Raw genomic sequence first — 17,803 nt, 5'->3', positions numbered from 1 at the left:
AGCTTCGTAAATTATGTTTAGAATTGCAAATGATTTGAATTAATATGTACATTATACAAACAAACAAGCATTTTTATTATCAATCACACAACACTGAACATGTATGCAAGGCATTGAGGTAATTACTATGTAGATGTTTCTCTAGCGTCGCCCCATGGTGGTTATTAACCCCATAATAAGTAGGCAAGCAGTTGTCTGCTCTGCCTGAAGTGTTCATTCGATACTGTCAATACTGTATATAGTTGAACAGTGGTGTGTGTGTGTGTGTGTGTGTGTGTGTGTGTGTGTGTGTGTGTGTGTGTGTGTGTGTGTGCTTGCGTGCGTGCGTGCGCGTGTGTGATGAATAGTCTACATTAGGCATCAGAGAGATTTGCACTATGGGATGCTTCCATAAGAGGCTGGCTTTTGCACAATACAAGAGTTGCATGAAAATGCAGCCAGAGACAGTCAAGTGGCGTGACGAAAATGCACCTGTATGTTTTCCTTTTGATTAGGATCGGATAATGACCCAGGACCCGCCGCTTCCCAGATAACATCTCTCAGTGCTATTCATTAGCTGGGATTCATAATTGAACATTTCACAAGAACCAAATTATAGGCCAAATAATGGAATTCTAATTGTGGTGGCAGGTGACACGCAAGCACTTTTTTATATCTGCCATAAAAAGGGCTACCAAAACAGTGGCTCTTTGATCATCTTGCCGTGTATCTTTAGAAGATGCAAACAATTTCCATTAGAAATAAAGACTTTAAAAAACATGTTTTTGACAAGCTGTCTGGGCTACTAGAAGGATTTTGCTTTAGGTAGGCTCAGCTCAGTGTGAGCTGACCCTAAAATGTATTGTGTGTGTGAGAGGAGGTCTGTCCACTTTACAGCAGTCTGTGTGAGTCAGAGGGACATGTCAACAATAGAGCACATGAGCAAACACAATACAATATGTTAGGAAGCCAGACAAGATGAGAATCAACATAAATTCAGCAAGGAAAGAAACGTCCCTTTCAAAGATAATTCGTAAAAATCCAAATAACTTCACAGATCTTCTTTGTAAAGGGTTTAAACACGGTTTCCCATGTTTGTTCAATCAACCATAAACAATGAATGAACATGCACCTGTGGAACGGTCTTTAAGACACTAACATCTTATAGACGGTAGGCAATTAAGGTCACAGTTATGAAAACTTAGGACACTAAAGAGGCCTTTCTACTTTCTCTGAAAAACACCAAAAGAAAGATGCCCAGGGTCCCTGATCATCTGCGTGAAGGTGCCTTAGGCATGCTGCAAGGAGGCATGAGGACTGCAGATGTGGCCAGGGAAATAAATGACAACGTCCGTACTGTGAGATGCCTAAAACAGCGCTACTGGGAGACAGGACGGACAGCTGATCGTCCTCGCAGTGGCAGACCACGTGTAACAACACCTGCACAGGATCGGTACATCCGAACATCACACCTGCAGGACAGGTACAGGATGACAACAACAACGGCCCAAGTTACACCAGGAACGCACAATCCCTCCATCAGTGCTCAGACTGTCCGCAATAGGCTGAGAGAGGCTGGACTGAGGGCTTGTAGACCTGTTGTAAGGCAGGTCCTCACCAGACATCACCGGCAACAACGTCGCCTATGGGCACAAACCCACCGTCGCTGGACCAGACAGGACTGGCAAAAGTGCTCTTCACTGACGAGTCACGGTTTTGTCTCACCAGGGGTGATGGTCGGATTCGCGTTTATCATCGAAGGAATGAGCGTTACACCGAGGCCTGTACTCTGGAGCGGGATCGATTTGGAGGTGGAGGGTCCGTCATGGTCTGGGGTGGTGTGTCACAGCATCATCGGACTGAGCTTGTTGTCATTGCAGGCAATCCCAACGCTGTGCGTTACAGGGAAGACATCCTCCTCCCTCATGAGGTACCCTTCCTGCAGGCTGCTCCTGACATGACCCTCCAGCATGACAATGCCACCAGCCATACTGCTCGTTCGGTGCGTGATTTCCTGCAAGACAGGAATGTCAGTGTTCTGCCATGGCCAGTGAAGAGCCCTGAGCTCAATCCCATTGAGCACGTCTGACACACACACACACACACACACACACACACACACACACACACACACACACACACACACACACACACACACACACACACACACACACACACACACACACACACACACATAAACACATCAATCTTATTGTTGGGCAAACCAAACCAAATTATACTGTACTGGATATGTTCCTAATATCTTTCAAGTTTCTATACACTAGGGTTCACTATGGTTGTGTCCCAAATGGCACCCTATTCTCCTGTGCTCTATATTGGGAATAGGGTGTCATTTGGTTAACAGAGATAACTTGAGCTGAGTCCGAGCAAATCCGCTGATATAACTTCAGATTCATGACTAACAATCCAATCAGAACTCCCTTTCATGAGTCTCCACTTTATAGCTCTCTATGGATAGTACCCACTAAGCAAAAACTGGTTGAATCAATGTTGTTTCCATGTCATTTCAATCCCCCAAATCTATGTGATGACGTTGAATCATTGTGGAAAACTGATTGGATTTGCAAAAAGTCCTCAGCTTAAAGGGCATTTAGTATTTTTTTCACCCAACTTTTTTTCACGGTAGGCAGGGTAGGCAGGGTAGGCTGTTCTTACCCTGTGATAATCTAATAAAAAAGCTGCTATGAAAAGCCAAATCAAAAAATGTAATTATATATTTTTTAAATCATCATTTTTTGTAATTTAATGTTTTTACTCATTGATTCAGTTTTTTGTTGTTGTCTCTAAATCTTAAAATGTCCTAAAAGTGCATCCAAACCTGGTATTTATGCCTTCCTTTCCATCTATTGAAATAAATCCATTCAAATCGTTGACTCATGAAGCCATTCCTGACTTCAGTCCCTGTTAATGGACAGGGTCAGCGTAGGTGTCGCTGCTTTGCCTAGCTTGAAGTAGCTTCATTTGTTGTTGCCTAAACATATTGTGTGGGTAAATCTGGAATAAGCCCTGCATATTTCGGCATGTCTACATAATTTGGTGCTCCCATCCCTTGAACTGAAGGAAGCTAGCTTGCTAGTTAGCAAAAATAACCTCACAAATGTATAATCCAGCTACTGCCATAATTCAAGGAAAAACCAACATAAAGTGTCTTAATAGGGCGTTGGGCCGCCACGAGCCACCAGAACAGCTTCAATGTATCTTGGCGTAGATTCTACAAGTGTCTGGAACTCTATCGGAGGGATGCGATGTTGATGGATGGTGGTGCAAAACACTGTCTCAGGCGCCGCTCCAGAATCTCCCATAAATGCTCAGGTGGGTTGAGATTTAGTGATTGAGACGGCCAGAGCATATGGTTTACATTGTTTTCATGCCCATCAAACCATTCAATGACTACTCGTACCCTGTGGATGGGGGTATTTGTCTCCCTAGCAAGTGGCTCCTTCCAAGGTGCACCACAACGCAAAGACACACAGGCTTTGATTTGATTTTAGATTCCCGTTATGGACAAGACCCGCAGGAGGTACGTTTGTACATTAAATGGATAAAGCTATGTAGACTATTGATTCCTTCTTAATGAATAAATAGAACAAAAATGTTTAGTTGTTTCTCTGTAATACTAGCCACCTAGCCATTCAATGAAGGTTGCTAACGGAGTAGGCCCGAAAACCGTCCGACTTCCAGCTTTCCTTTAGTTTTCGTTTAATTCACCAGCTAGATTGGTTTCCTATCCTCATAACTAGCTACCAAGCCATTTCAGACCATCAATCAAGTTAGAGTAGCTTGTCTAACTATCTTAGTTGGCATGCCTGCTGGCAAGGTTGCTAGACTTAAATGTACTGAATAAGACTCACATTCCTTTCAATCTTTTACTCAGATTTTAGCAGCGATGCAGAGAAGTATATATATATATATATATATATATATATATATATATATATATATATTTTTTTTTTTAAAGAACCAGCAGTCAGGAGGCTACAGACAGCTCAAGAGGTATTCTTAGACATGCAGACAAATACTTGGTTTAAATATAATCTGGCACCTTATGATAATATCATAATGTTTGTGGAATAATGTTGGTGCCATGATATGTGCCTGCCTGTATTGATGATGTGTGGTACGATCCCATGTACTGTGTTGTAATTTGGATGTAATATCCTAGGCATGATAGTGCAGTAGATTGAGATGTGTGATTTACAAAAGTCAGAATGACACCCTCATTAAAATGACAATTGTGCAGGTAAAGCACTATGCTTAAATGATCTATGCAGAAAAAATGTAAGTTTTTATTTTTTTTACATAGAATTAAGCCTAATGATTATGGCTCCCCCCTATCCTTACGTACTTTGTGCCCCCTCAAAATAATGGGTGCTTATTGCCCCTGAGTGCTTGTCTACTTTAATTGGATGTGCTGGCTGGCTGGCTGGCTGGGTAGTTGTGGAGGTCTAATTGACCTTGCTGCAGTTTCTTTCCCTCACTTCAGCTCAACTCTTATTGATCTTGTCTCACTTTGTCTCATCTGGTCTCACCCAGTGGCATACCACAGTTTCACCAGGTCTGAAAAAGGGCCCTTTTTTTGCTTTCTATTTCTTGGGGAAACAGCTAACCATGGGGCAAAGATTTTAAAAAATGCAGTTTCATGGTTAATCCCATGCTATTCTACACATTTTGCCATGAGGCAGAGAGAAAATTTTGCTGTTTTAGAGCTAATTGCCTGAAATTCTAAACTCAGCATAAAAAGAAACGTCCTCTAAATGTCAACTGAATTTATTTTCAGCAAACTTAACGTGTACATATTTGTATGAATATAACAAGATTCAACAACTGAGACATAAACTGAACAAGTTCCACAGACTAACAGGAATGGAATAAATCAAAAGTAACAGTCAATATCTGGTGTGGCCACCAGCTGCATTGAGTACTGCAGTGCATCTCCTCCTCATGGACTGCACCAGATTTGCCAGTTTTTGCTGTGAGATGTTACCCCACTCTTCCACCAAGACACCTGCAAGTTCCCGGACATTTCTGGAGGGAATGGCCCTAGCCCTCACCCTCCGATCCAACAGTTCCCAGAAGTGCTCCATGGGATTGAGATCCGTACTCTTCGCTGGCCATTGCAGAACACTGACATTCCTGTCTTGCAGGAAGTCACGCACAGAACGAGCAGTATGGCTGACAACAAGCTCAGTCCGATGATGCTGTGACACACTGCCCCAGACCATGACAGACCCTCCACCTAGATCCTGCTCCAGAGTACCGGGCTCATTCCTTCGACAATAAATGCAAATCCGACCATCACCCCTGCTGAGACAAAACCATGACTTGTCAGTGAAGAACACTTTTTGCCAGTCCTGTCTGGTCCAGCGACGGTGGGTTTGTGCCCATAGGCGAGGTTGTTGCCGGTGATGTCTGGTGAGGACCTGCATACAACATGCCTACTAGCCCTCAGTCCATCCTCTCTCAGCCTATGCGGACAGTCTGAGCACTGATGGAGGGATTGTGCGTTCCTGGTGTAACTCGCGCAGTTGTCGTTGCCATCCTGTACCTGTCCCCCAGGTGTGATGTTCAGATGTACCAATCCTGTGCAGGTGTTGTTACACGTGGTCTGCCACTGTGAGGATGATCAGCTGTCCGTCCTGTCTCCCTGTAGCGCTGTCTTAGGCGTCTCACAGTACGGACATTGCAATTTATTTCCCTGGCCACATCTGCAGTCCTCATGCCTCCTTGCAGCATGCCTAAGGCTCATTCAGGCAGATGAGTAGGGACCCTGGGCATCTTTCTTTTAGTGTTTTTCAGAGTCAGTAGAAAGGCCTCTTTAGTGTCCTAAGTTTTCATAACTGTGACCTTAATTGCCTACCGCCTGTAAGCTGTTAGTGTCTTAACGACCGTTCCACAGGTGCATGTTCATTAATTGTTTATGGTTAATTGAACAAGCATGGGAAACAGTGTTTAAACCCTTTACAATGAAGATCTGTGAAGTTATTTGGATTTTTACCAATTATCTTTGAAAGACAGGGTCCTGAAAAAGGGACATTTACTATTGCCATGCGGCAGAGAGAAAAATGTGCAGTTTTATAGCTAATCTCATTCTATTCTACACATTTTGCAAAGAGGCTGAAATAATTTTACATTTTTAAAGCTAATTTCCTACATTTGTACACATATTGCCATGGGGCTGAGAGGGACATGGGTAGTTTTATAGCTAATCTCTTGCTATCCCACATTTTGTCATGAGGTTGAGAGAAAATTCTGCAGTTTCACAGCTAATTTCCTTTAATTCTAAACATTTATGACATGGCTGATGACGTGTTCATATCCTATCTGGGTGGAAGTGGGGACATCCAATTAAACTACTAGAAGGGCTATGTCAAAAACCCTCACATTTCCAGAATGGATGTGAAAATGGCAGTCATATTGGTCAGGGAGAAATCCAAACCAGTCTAACTGGAATGAATGGCAGTGGAATCAAAATCCTGATTTTACTTATGCAGGAAAATAAAACAAAGGCATGTGATACCTCAGAAATTGTGTAATATAATTATTGTTTGCCTACTATATTGTCATATAATCATTTTATATGGGGTTTCTACACATTTGTTAGCCTCTAAAACACACTGTACACTGAGTGTACTAAACATTATGAACACTTGCTCTTTCCATGAAAGAGACTGACCAGGGGAATCCAGGTGAAAGCTAGGATTTTTAAGCCTTTAAACAATTGAGACATGGAATGTATATGTGTGCCATTCAGAGGGTGAATGGGAAAGACGAAAGATTTAAGTGCCTTTGAACGGGGTATGGTAGTAGGTGCCAGGCACACCGGTTTGTGTCAATAACTGCAACGCTGCTCGGTTTTTCACGCTCAACAGTTTCCTGTGTGTATCAAGAATGGTCCACCACCCAAAGGACATCCAGCCAAGTACTGGAGTCAACATGGGCCAGCATCCCTTTGTGTGCGTGGGGGAGGGGGGGGGGGGGGGGGGGGGGGGGGGGGGGGGGTAAGGTGTTCTTAACATTTTTTTTTACATTTGGTGCTTGTAAACAGGCCATAAATGTCTACTTTTTGTTTTCTTGGAAAGCTGAGAGTGCTATTATATGATACAATATCAGTACTTGTCTAAGTCCCATCGTCTACTGATTTAAGCCAGTGTAATGGCTATAGATTGACTGCATTGTTTGAATGGAATGTTGGCATATTGGCAGTTAATTTGAAACATTTCTGGAATCATACAGTGCAGATAAATTATTCAAATTCATTATTTTACACAATATCTCATCACAGCACTGGCAATCCATGGTTGACCAACTTCCTGATTGAAATGGCTGACCTTTATCCCATCATAAGAAGGTATTCTAATTCCTAATTCCTGTGGGCCCCACCTTGCGGGGGTGTGTGGTACGCTAGTGCTCTTACCTCGCTCGACCATTCAACTCCACTATTTTATCTCAGTCACCAGCCACTGAGTCAGGCCTTTAGCCCGTTCTGGGGAAAGAGGGAATAGAACCTGATTAAACACATGATTCCTGGCGTCTCTGTCTGTCTGTCTGTTGTTTCTGATCACTTTTTCTACAGCTACATAAAAAAACGTAGAATATCACATTCTGAGAGGAAAATCAGAATTCCTGAGTGTTTGTCTGCATTCCATTGATACTGATGTGGGTTCCCACTGAGTTGGAGATGAGTGGGGTGCTACTCCTACTTCAAAGAGGAGAGGATCTGGGAAGCAGGTGGAGAGGGGAGGGGATGGTCTCTTGAGACACTGCAGGGCCAAATGAAGAGTGTGCATCACCAGGGTGAATACCGAGAACTCATAACTCAAACCCAAGAAAATTATATTTCAGTGCCACTCAAATTGAAATGTAACTCTCCAAATGCTTGTAAAAAAAATACATTTCAAAAGAGTAGACATCCTTTGACACTTTCAAGGTGATCTTGGCAGACCTAGTGGGTGATATGGATTCACATGGAGAGGTGAGTCACCCCCGGATAAAGGTTTTATCTTTCAAACGAAAGTAATGGAGATGATATATAAATGTTATTTCTTTACTTTAGGAAAAAAAATCCATCTATGAAAAAAATTCTCACCAAGTAATCATTTCCTGTTCATTTAGGAATCAGTATCCAAGGTACTAAGCCAACATATGGAACTCTTTTAAGATGGTCATACCATGGATCATTCATCTATTTGATGTTGAATTTTGGACCCTTTAAAAAAAATTTTTTTAATTATTTGATTGAATATTGAATTTGGTCTTTACTACTATACCCCATAGAAAGTAATTGAATAACATAAATACATCTATTGGGCTTTTATGTTTTTCTGGCCTGTTTTTCTATCCTTGAGGCTTCCGAGTGGCTCAGCGGTCTAAGGCACTGTGTCTCAGTGCTAGCAGCATCACTACAGACACCCTGGATCAAATCCAGGCTGTATCACAACCGGCCGTTATTGGGAGTCCCATAGGGCGGTGCACAATTGGCCCTGTGTTTGGCTGGTGTAGGCCGTCATTGTAAATAAGAATTTGTTCTTAACTGACTTGCCTAGTTAAATAAATGTTACATTTGAAAAAATTTAATAAAATGTGCAGTAGCCTATATCATAGGCTATGTATTTGGATAAAGACACAATCATTTGGTATTATTTGGGCTTGGGCTCATCAGGCTCAGGTAACATCAAAGCTCTAACCAAATTTTCTTTATGTCAAACGGCTACTATACAAATATAGCTGTACAGAAGGAGGACAATTCATACATTTTCTGTCTGAATATTTTGTATCAAGATAAGCATTATATTGTTAGATTTTAGGAGTAACTCTGGTCGGCCTGAAACATTCTTCCTCACCCAGTGCTTAATTTGAGCACCTATTTGCCCTGTTCCGGTACCTCTCGCGGCATGATTTATTAATTGTTTCACACTGTAAACATTTGAATAAAATCGATCAGCGCTCAATTACGTTGCCTCCTCGTTATTTCTCCCGCCCACCTGAAAGACCATCATGTAAAAGCGTGGTGATCTTCCTGTGTCATCATCCTCTCCTGCCAAACTGATTCCAGACCTGCTCGCATATTTGTACATAGAGGTTATGGGGAGGGCCAATGGGGTATGTAACTGATCTTGACACAGGTCTTGGTAGTGGTGGTCAGCTCGTGAAGAGGTCCCTACTTAACCATGTCACGTAACCTAGGCTAGTCGTCTCCCTACTGAATTTGAAACGTGGGAAAGCCAAATAAAAAATTGATAATAAAAGGCAATCCGGTTTGATGACATTTTTCAAGTATAAAAATCCAGAGAAAGATGGTGAATTGAAGCCAGAACGAGCCAGAAACATGTCAGTGCCGGAAGAGAGGGGCAAACTGTTTTTGATGGTGATGCCCTAGCTTGTAGTGCTGATAATCCCGCCCGTTTAGCATCACAACCGGCACCTCCTCTAGCTAGTAGGCTTATTAGCGAGTCAGACACAGTGGGAGAGGGAGACGGGGAGCTGGAGTGGACAGTGCATCATCCACAGACACAATTTGCAGTTCAACAACAAGCAAACATATAACCCCTGGCTGGTCATGCACAATTCAAAGCTGGGCTGTTTAACATGCAAAAAAGGTAGGGAGCTTGGGTCTGGAAAGGGCTGCAGGGATTAAACTAGAAAAAGGGTGGGTGGAATGTACAGTAGCATCCTCTGCCTCAGACTTAAAAACAAAAAACAAAGAGCCCTCAGAAAAAAAAGGTTTTTGAACGTCCCCGAACCAAGGCACATTCGTAGACAAGGCTTAAGAGGACATCCAGGTTATAGTTAACACCCAAAATGATCAAATGAACTCTACAGCCAAAGTCTTCCCAACATCCTTAGGAGGCTAAATGTCACAGCCACAGGCCCCCTCATGGCTTTGAGCAAGAAATTGACTGTCCGGAGTTAAAAGGACGGGAAGAGTCATTGTGGGAGGTTTTGAAAACTAAGGTAGGATTTCCCCAAAAAAAATTTACAAACTTGATCTGAATATTTGCGTCATATTATCACAAATGCAGGAGGACTATTTATCCTCATATGTGTGTTCTGCTGTAGCCTACATTGATTTGTTTTACTTGACGTTACATTCCGATATTGTGATATTTGTTCTACTAATAAGTTGATGTCTTGAAAATGACATGAAATGTGGGTATTGTGAACCCCACATCTGAGTATGTGTGTATATGCATAAGGCCAATGTTCTGCCAGTGACATCTAAAAATGTCGCTGTACATTGATGTCTAGAAAATTCAGACTTACGTAAAGCCCCACAGCTATGCTCAAGTATGTAGGCATACTGCAGTGACGTCTAAAACGTTTTGAATGAATCAGCACCTTGGAGAGTGCTGTCCGTTTCAACACCATATATAGTAGGCTACTTGGCTGTTTACTCCGTCTGCTGCGCCGCTACGTTGTGTTTGACTTTTTATTTCTCAATGTGTTCCGGTCCCTCAAAGCCCCCCCCCCCCGGATAACCCCCTCGCACTCACCATGTGTTCCGGGACCTCACGAGTTACAAATTAGGCACTGTCCTCACCTCAAGTTAAACTTTTGGAGTCATCTGGAGCACCGCTGAACACTATCCTTTGTATCATAGACATGCAGTAGCTAAAGCTTAATACTAATCACACCAAACCTTCAAAAAAAGTTCATAAACTTTATTAGGGTAATATCAAAAGTAAGTCAAGCCACTGGTTATAGGGAAAGTACGATCAGGCTATTATATTTTGGCAAACACAGCATTACAGTTGCAACTTAATTTTGCCAAAGGAAATGGCTCAGCAGAATGAAACACTTGCGAGCTGGTTTAAACCTTTTGAGAAGACTATATTGCAGGAATTACCAAAGGCAAGTGACTACCATACCCAACAAATTACAGAAATCAGCTAATGTTATTTATTTTACAACAGACCTACTTATAACCTTAAACTATACTAAGCAAAAATATAAACACAACATGCAACAATTTCACTCAGTTACAGTTCATAAAAGGAAATCAGGCCCTAATCTATGGATTTCACATGACTGGGCAGGGTGAAGACATGGGTGGGCCTGGGAGGTTATAGGCTCCCCCACCTGGGAGCTAGGCCCAGCCAATCAGAAGGAGTTTTTCCCCACAAAGGGGCTTTATTACAGACAGAAATTCTCCAGTTTCATCAGTTGTCTGGGTGGCTGATCTCAGACGATCCCGCAGGTGAAGAAGCCAGATGTGAAGGTCCTGGGCTGGCATGGTTACATGTGGTCTGTGGTTGTGAGGCCAGTTGGACTTACTGCCAAATTTTCTAAAACAACGTCGGAGGCTGCTTATGGTAGATACATTAACATTCAATTTTCTGGCAACAGCTCTGGTGGACATTCCTGCAGTCAGCATGCCAATTGCACACTCCCTCAAAACTTGAGACATCTGTGGCATTGTGTTGTTTGACAAACCTGCACATTTTAGAGTGGCCTTTTATTGTCCCCCAGTACAAGGTGCACCTATGTAATGATCATGCTGTTTAATCGGTTTCTTGATATGTCACACCTGTCAGGTGGATGGATTATCTTGGTAAAGGAGAAATGCTCACTAACAGGGATGTAAACAAAATATATGCACAGACATTGAGAAATAAGCTTTTGGTGCATATGAAACATTTCTGGGATCGTTTATTTCAGCTCACGAAGCATGGGATCAACACTTTACATGTTGCGAATTTAATTTAGCAAATGAAAAACGTGTCACGTTGTATAAAGGATTGGAGACAGGTGCAGGAATATGTAATAGGGGGTTTTAATCCTCCACCAAAAAATACACCATGCCATGAAAGGCACGGGGACGAAGCCCAAAACAAACACATATACAAAAACACAAGGGTGTAACCCAAACAAAAGAGCGAAGTTAAACCTAATAACAAGTGCACAACAATACATGGGACAGGACCCGTAATAACGAGTACACAATAAAAGCCGAAACAAAAAAGCACAGGTACTCACAAGACCAACTGACCTCCGGAACTGGTGCACGGAATGAGCAGCAGTACCGGGAGAATGCGTGACAAATGTCTCAACAGAATTAAACAAAACAGGTTTTTGCACATTTAAAGAACTTGTTTCGATTAATAGATAGGCTTACAATAATAACAAATATATACAATAATAATAATGATAAAACAAATTATAAATACACGTAATTTCAGAAATTGCATCCTACCTGAATAGGGAGTTGCACAGTAGCCTGCATTCTTCTCATCTTAGTCCAATACAATATTAATACATATTACATTCCCCTTGTAGGCTTTTTACTACATCCATACTCTTTTTCATCTAACTTTTGTTTCATTTCAATGAAAAAAAGCCTCCATCTTCGCAATCAACAGTAACCTAGGCCAATGCTCCTCTGTTGCTCTCTTTGTCCTCAGCAGCAGGCACACGTGAGTTCAAGGCGTGGGAGAATGGTGCTGAAACGTGAATTCAGACAGCCTCTCCAGGACAATTTGGCCTGCTACAATTTTATTTATGGCTTTTCATTTTTGACATTATTTTTTAAATGCCAGCAATTGCAGTTAAGATAAACCCTTTAGCATTTTCCCATCAGAGTTGTGTTTCCATCAAATTGACTTGATGCAGATAGAAGTCTGTGCGTGAATACAAAGTGCACATAAAAACACATTTTGAGATTAAATTCCCATGTACCGAATAAAGAAAACAAGTAAAATGGGTTTCAATCGCATTTTCCACTCTTATGGTTTTGTCACTAAAAATGTTGCATAGTTATAGCGACTGTGCCCACTCTGGTATTGGCGCGTGCACTTCAGCCAACAACTTGCAGATACAGTGCAGGTATTACCAACTACATGATGAGATTATTATGGACAAAAAAAAAGTCAAATGGCTACCAAGCATTGATCATCATGTCACCAGAATAAGAGCCTCAATATTTATTGAAAGGAGCACCAACCTCATCACTGCACGCTTTCACCACCCTGTGAAGTTCATCATAATTTATTTCATCTGTAGCCTAGAAACTGCATGCTTTCCCATGATGTGGTAACATTTCTTTATCAGACATGTAGGCTACTTTACTCGCATAAAAAGGTTCGATGGAAACTTGATTAATGTCAAGCCATTTTGAGGACGCTGGAATTAAATATTGGATGAACATGTGCATGCCCACAGGAGACTTCTGAAGTAGTCCAATCAGATTAAAACATTGTGACTGGTTGTGTTTGTGCCACATAAAAAGGTAATACATTTTAAAAAGTAAAATTATAAATATCTAAGCGTGAGGTTCTAGGTTAGTGAGGAATAGCCGCTCGGATTGGAGAGGAGGCATGTGGCCACATTATTCTAGGGCGACTTGGGAGAATGACGATCTGCAACAGACTGAATTTCATGTCAGAAGTAAAAATACAGCCAGACTGGCCTACTTTTGTGCCTTTCTAGACCTAATAAACTGTCAAAAGTAGACTCACAACTGATCCAAATCGAATGAAACATTCAAATCACAGGGCTTTTGCACTGTTATTCAAATTACATTTTCAATGCAGCCTAGGGATGTTGTACTTACTTGAAAACAATAATGCAATTATTCATTGCATTGTGGTGTTGTAGGCTAGTCTAGGTAGGATAATTATATTGTCCCTAAACAAGATCAATAGGGGAGATTTTTGAGCTGTGCGTCTCATGTCTTCACTGTTCTTTCATGCGCAATGATGCACCTGGCTTCTCCGCTGCCTATCAGCTATTCCTTTGTTCTTGTCGATTCATATAAAAAAATTTATGCAGCTTTGAATGTTTTTATGTGTGGTATGATTGGTAGTTAGCCTAACGCAGATTTGAACAAACGATTCACTTACCGCTATTGTCATCATGAATGGTGGATAGAGGGCAGGATAGACCGTTAGACTGGTAGACTGACCTGTGGTATAGTAAAAGTTAGGACACTGAAAAGCGTAGTGCATAAGGGAATTACCAAAACACCTTCATAAGGGAGGCGCTGTAATGAGTACTATGGGAGACAGTTTCAAGCGCAGGGCACAGCAGGTGTTTATTTAGTAAAACCTGCAAAAGAGCGAATGTAAACCACTGAAAAAATGCACTACCCTCCCCAAAGCAAAAAAAAAAAAGTTGGAAAACCCCTGCCCTATTTTGGACCACCCCTCCCACCCAGTAAATTGTGATCTGTCCCTAAGGTGCAGGGTAGAGTCCCGGTTCGTAGCCCGCGAATGACAGTGACAAAGGGGCAAGGTACTGGGCAGAGGACTGCTAGTGGTGACTGTTTAACCTTTTAACAGGCTGATGGCCTGGAAATAGAAGCTGTTTTTCAGTCTCTCTGTCCCAGCTTTGATGCACCAGTACTCTCTCTACCTGCTACGGTATAAGGGTTAACAGGCCAAAGTTCATGTGTCTGAGGTCCTTGATGATGTTCTTGGCCTTCCTGTGACACCAGGTACTGTAGATGTCCTGGAGGGCAGGAAGTATGCCCCCAGTAATGCGTTGGGCTGACCGCACCAACATCTGGAGAGCCCTGCGATTGCGGGTGGTGCAGTTGCCGTACCAGGCGGTGATACAGACTGACAGAATGCTCTTGATGGTGCGTCTGTAGAAGTTCATGAGAGTCTTAGGGGCAAAGCCGAATTTTCTCAGCCTCCTGAGGTTGAAGATGCGCTGTTGTGCTTTGTCAGTGTGGAGGGGCCATTTCAGGTCCTCAGTGATGTGCACGCCGAGGAACTTGAAGCTTTTAACCCTCTCCTGTCAAGACTTCCGCCAAAGTCGGTTCCTCTCCTTGTTTGGGCGGCGTTCGGCGGTCGACGTCACCGGTCTTCTAGCCATCACTGATCCACCTTTCATTTTCCATTTGATTTGTCTTGTTTTCCCACACACCTGGTTTACATTCCCTCATTACTTGCCGTGTATTTAACCCTCTGTCCCCCCCCATGTCTGTGTGTGAAATTGTTTGTTGTTAAGTGTTGACTGATTCTCTGACTGGTTCGCGACGGGTTATTTTGTACCCATATTTTGTTGTTCTGGGTGCCGTTGGTTTTGCATATTAAACTGCTCCGGTTATTATCCAGTTCTGCTCTCCTGCGCCTGACTTCCCTGCAGCCAGTCACGCACCTCTTACATCTCCACTGTGGCCCAGTTGATGTGGATGGGAGCGGGCTCCATCTGCTGTCTCCTCTAGTCCACGATTAGCTCCTTCATTTTCTTGACATTGAGAGAGAGATTAATTTCCAGGCACCACTTCGCCAGGGCTCTCACATCCTCCCTGTAGGCTGTCTCGTCACTGTTTGTAATCAGGCCTACCACTGTTGCGTCCTCAGCAAACTTGATAATTGAGTTGTAGACGTGCGTAGCCACTGAGTCATGGCTGAACAGGGAGTGCGGGAGGGGGTTGAGCACTCGCCCCTGTGGGGCCCCCATGTTGAGGATCAGTGTGGCGGATGTGTTGTTGCCTACCTTCACCACCTGGGGTCAGCTCGTCAGGAGGTCTAAGACCCAGTTGCACAGGGCATGGCCCTGAGCTTAGCTTGGGGGACACTATGGTCATGAGGAGATGGAGGATTAGCTGTAGTCGATGAACAGCATTCTCACATAGGTATTATTTTTGTCAAGGTGGGATAGGGCAGTGTGCAATGGCGATTGTGTTGTCCGTAGATCTGTTAGGGCGGTATGCAAATTGTAGGGGGTAATATGGTCCTTAACTAGCCCCTCAAAGCACTTCATGATTACAGAAGTGAGTGCATTTAGTTCATTGGCCACTTTAATAAATGGAACACTAGTCACTTTAATAATGCCACTTTAAGAATGTTTACATATCTCACATTACTCATCTCATATGTACTGTGTATACTGCTGCACTGTCGGATTTCGCTACACTCACAATAACATCTGCTAACCATGTGTATGTGACCAATAAAATGTTGATTGATTTGATTTGATTTTGGGTACAGGAACAATGGTGGACATCTTGAAGCAAGTGTAGACAACAGACTGGGATAGGGGGAGATTGAATACTGTATGTCCGTAAACACTCCAGCCAGCTGCTCTGCACATGTTCTGAGGACACGGCTTGAGATGCCGTCTGGGCCGTCAGCCTTGTGAGGTTTAACACACTTGAATGTCTTACCAAACCGCATACACGCGTGCGTCCGCCTTCGCGAGCGAGTATATTTTTTTCACCCACACCAGACGCGATCAGGGAATGCAGATTGAAATATCAAAACAAACTCAAACAATTATATTAATTTGGGGACAGGTTGAAAAGCCTTAAACATTTATGGCAATTTAGCTAGCTAGCTTGCTGTTGCTAGCTAATTTGTCCTGGGATATAAACATTGGGTTGTTATTTTACCTGAAATGCACAAGGTCCTCTACTCCGACAATTTATCCACAGATAAAATGGTAAACCGAATTCATTTCTCATAATTTCTCATCCTTCCTTCAGGCTTCTTTTTCTTCTTTGGACGTTTAATGGTGGTTGGCAACCAACTTTACGGTGCATCACCACAAAGATTAACTGAGTGTGGACCTCAGTTCATCTTTCAATCACCCACGTCGGTATATGCTCCTAAAAACAAATGAGGAGATGGGAGAGCAGTGTGGGTGCAATGATGGAATAACATGTATGTGTCATTCTTTTTTGCAGCGCGAGCAGTGTGGTCAGCATATTACTCACCTCGACCACAGAGATCGGGAGCACAAAGTCCTCGTGATCGGTGGGTGCCCATGTCGTTGGCTCTGTGTTGTTTACCTCGAAGCGGGTGAAGAAGATGTTTAGCTTGTCCGGGTGTGAGGCGTCGTGGGGGGGCTTTCCCTTTATACAATCCGTGATTGTCTGGAGTCCCTGCCACATGCGTCTCGTATCTGAGCCATTGAATTGCTACTCCACCTTTTACCTGTACTGTCTTTTTGCCTCTTTGATTTCCTTACGGAGTTCATACCTGGTCCCTGTTACCTTGCCATGGTTAAATGCGGTGGTTCATGCTTTCAGTTTTGCGTGAATTCTGCCATCTATCCACGGTTTTTGGTTTGGATCATTTTTAATCGTCATAGTTGAAACAAAATCCTCCATGTCTTCCTGATGAACCCAGTCACTGAGTTAGTGTATACGTCAAGAGTATTCCCGGAGTCAACCTGGAACATTTCCCAGTCCGCGTGATCAAAACTGTCCTGAGGTATAGATTCTGATTGGTCAGATCAACCGTTGAACAGTCCTTATCATGGGTGCTTTCTGTTTAAGCTTCTGCCTATAGGTCGGGGAGGAGCAGGATAGAGGTGTGATCTGATTTGCCGAAGGGGAGGTGGGGAGGGCTGCATGTAGCACAGGAGATGTGTTGGTAAAATTTTGGGAGCATTTTCCTTAGATTTCCTTTATTAAAGTCTTCAGCTTCAATAAATGAGGCCTCAGAGAGAGAGACGGGGTCTGAGTCTGAGTGTTACAGTATAGTGGTAGGCTCCCTCATCCTATGCCTACCTGTGGTTTCCCACATCTCCTGCTAGTCCACCTGAATGCATGAGAAGTAAGCAACCTCTCAGAAAAAAAATACAGACACATGGGGGGTAGAGAAAGCAGCGCGAGAGAGAGTGGGCTCACTCCAACAAATGTGAGCTGCCAGTGGCAAAAATACCCACTGATGGGCTGAAAGCCACTCAAAGTAAATCAAATGTATTTACAAAGCCCTTCTTACATCAGCAGATGTCACAAAGTGCTATACAGAAACCCAGCCTAAAACCCCAAACAGCAAGCAATGCAGATGTAGAAGTATGGTGGCTAGGAAAAACTCCCTAGAAAGGCAGGAACCTAGGAAGAAACCTAGAGAAG

This window comes from Oncorhynchus mykiss, chromosome 9, assembly GCF_013265735.2.
Source record: "Oncorhynchus mykiss isolate Arlee chromosome 9, USDA_OmykA_1.1, whole genome shotgun sequence".
Taxonomy (NCBI): domain Eukaryota; kingdom Metazoa; phylum Chordata; class Actinopteri; order Salmoniformes; family Salmonidae; genus Oncorhynchus; species Oncorhynchus mykiss.
This window is presented reverse-complemented; position numbering follows the sequence as displayed.